This window comes from Carassius carassius, chromosome 40 (genome assembly GCF_963082965.1).
Source record: "Carassius carassius chromosome 40, fCarCar2.1, whole genome shotgun sequence".
NCBI classification, from domain to species: domain Eukaryota; kingdom Metazoa; phylum Chordata; class Actinopteri; order Cypriniformes; family Cyprinidae; genus Carassius; species Carassius carassius.
The window spans coordinates 7,354,680-7,357,989 of NC_081794.1; positions in this window are offsets into that span (position 1 = coordinate 7,354,680).

Here is a 3,310-nt window from a genome sequence, read left to right on the forward strand (position 1 = left end):
TATTGGCTCATGTGATTTGAAATTCCTTTAGTTTTCATTTTATTAAAATTTAAAAAACGTCCCAACTTTTCCGGAATTCGGGTTGTATGAACTGTGTTTGTGGCTTCATTGTAGCTGTCTCAGACCTGCAAAAAAAAAAAAAAAAAGGACAATTCATTAGGACAATGTACCACTTAAACCACATTACCAGTATGTGAGATTATCCATACATATATTTATATGGCAGTCTCAAAAAAGTTGCAAAAACTTAGTTGTTGACAAAACATCATCATGTTTAAATTCGTCCAACACTTTGGGGGCACTTTGAGCAGATTCAAGTTCTTGACAGATGTGAACTTTCGTCCATTACTCATTTTATGTTCATGAGTAAAACAAACCAGTTTGTTTTGTTCAGCGTCATGTTTAGGAGTATGGAAATGTAAAGCCAATGTTCCTACAGTAACAGACCAAAGTGAAACACTCTTGAACATTTTTTTAAAACAATTACTTTAGAATAACCTTCTATTAGTAAATAAATGTTAGTTATTCCATGGTCTGTCTGAATGCTGGATTCCTCTCGGAATAGTTAGTAAAACTGAAGACCTTGATTAATGTGTTCAGGTGCACTGCAGGTTGGAGCAAAACTCTGCATGTAAGTGGACCTTAAGAGACAATGTTGAGATCTCCTGCAATATGTTCTGAACATGCACTATAAAGAGGCAGAATGACTTCTAGACTGATGACTTACAACACTGGTGTCCAGTCCTGGGCTGAAGGACCAATGATCCTAGATCAGCTGCCCAGGTCTGCTTAACTGGGGTTGGAGCTAAACTCTGAAACAAGAGAAGACAACCAATATTATGAAGTTAAAAAAAAATAGTTAAAAAAAAATGATTCAGAAATATGCACAACGTCTGAAAATGCACAAAGATGAGAAGAAAGCTATGTGTTTAATGAGAACTTTCAACACACTGAAAAATAAGAAGCAATATTAAGTCATAGATGCATTTTTATTTATTCTTATTAATATTGTTTAAATATATTACAGTAACCTTGTGGTTTATCAATGATTTTCAGTCTCTGAAATAGAAAAGATCTATCAGTGCTGAATGGCATCATACATACATCATATGTAATGATATTTAACAAGAGTTCTAATACTGTGTCGTCACTGGACAGCACAACAAAATACAACAGAGCCTATTATAATCATTGATGCTCTCTACACTGGATGCGGCACGACACAACAAATCACAGACGGTGATCTGATGCCTCGTCCTATTTATGATGTACTGACACAAAGTTTGAATGATTTTTAACAGTCACTTTGGTGCATCCAGTGTAGACACGTTGTGAGCGTGTGTAGCTTGGAGATAGAGATTTTTTAAGTCTCATGTACACTAAGAAAACAGCATTTATTTGATCTTAAATAAAAACGGTAATATTGTGAAATATTAGTACAATTTCAAATAACTGCTTTATATGTGAATATATTGTACAATTTTATTCTTGTTTTCACAAAGCATGATTTCTGAAGGATTATGTGACACTGGAGACTGGAGTAATGATGCAGAAAATTCAGCTTTGATCACTTATTAAAACATACTTAAATAGAAAATAGTTACAAAAAAATGGTAATTTCACAATATTACTATTTTACTGTATTTTAATCAAATAAATGCAGCAGTGGTGAGCATAAAAGATGTCTTTGAAATACCTGACAAATCTGACCCTTACATTTTTGAATGGTAGTGTATGTTTGATGTATTGCTTACTATTCATGGTCCATAATGTCTAAAAATGTTCTTCGACAGGAGATATGACTCTAGAGCACAGCCATCAACATGGAAGAACCTAGGAACATAAGCACACTGTCACAGAGACAACAATATTTATTATACAATACCAGGTATAAGGCATAAACTATAGCAGAGGTGAAATGCAGAAAAGAAAAATAATAATTTACAGAAGATATAAATTTACAGAATATATATATATATATATATATATATATATATATATATATATATATATATATATATATATATATATATATATATATACAGTACAGACCAAAAGTTTGGACCCACCTTTTCATTCAAAGAGTTTTCTTTATTTTCATGACTATGAAAATTGTAGATTCACACTGAAGGCATCAAAACTATGAATTAACACATGTGGAATTATATACATAACAACAAAGTTTGAAACAACTGAAAATGTCAAATTCTAGGTTCTTCAAAGTAGCCACCTTTTGCTTTGATTACTGCTTTGCACACTCTTGGCATTCTCTTGATGAGCTTCAAGAGGTAGTCACCTGAAATGGTCTTCCAACAGTCTTGAAGGAGTTCCCCGAGAGATGCTTAGCACTTGTTGGCCCTTTTGCCTTCTGTCTGCGGTCCAGCTCACCCCTAAACCATCTCGATTGGGTTCAGGTCCGGTGACTGTGGAGGCCAGGTCATCTGGCGCAGCACCCCATCACTCTCCTTCTTGGTCAAATAGCCCTTGATGCCTTCAGTGTGACTCTACAATTTTCATAGTCATGAAAATAAAGAAAACTCTTTGAATGAGAAGGTGTGTCCAAACTTTTGGTCTGTACTATATATATATATATATATATATAACATTTTAGTTTTACTTATTTAGTAATGCTCCTACAGCTTGGACATCAAAATGTGTGTGTTTTCATCCTCTCTGTCAGCAGCTCCCTTCAGAAATTTTAAAATCAGGTACTTCTCTGTCATAGAGGTTTTTTTTCTGGCACTTCTGAAATCACAGAACAAGTGTATGTATTTATGTGTTTACCATGATAGATCAAAACCTGAAGGTTTCAGCCCATTTTCACTCTCTATGTAAGTGATGTAACGTTATCCGGTTACGTTAGTGCACATTTTAGGATTAAACAGTGCATACTTTTAGGGTTAAATTAATTTGGTTACTTCCATTCATCCTTTGATATATATATATATATATGGAGAGAGAGAGAGCTCGAGAGAGAGAGCTCGAGAGAGAGAGAGAGAGAGAGAGAGAGAGCTCATCTACACACATGATGACATTAGAAGCCCAAACTTAATAAATAAGAGCTCATGTCTATCATTACCTCTTGTAAGTTAGTTAGCCTTACGGTTGAGATGCTAACGGACTTTTTCTGACGACACTAAACCATTTCTATAAAGTAATTATTAAACGGAAGCGTATAATTTACATGAAATAAATTGTCAGAAACACTTTAATGTACTATTTGTGTAATTTTATAGACTAAACTTACCTAAAACAAAATAGTGAAACCACATTGAGTGTCAGCGATCAGCTGGGCTGCCGCCTCGTTTCC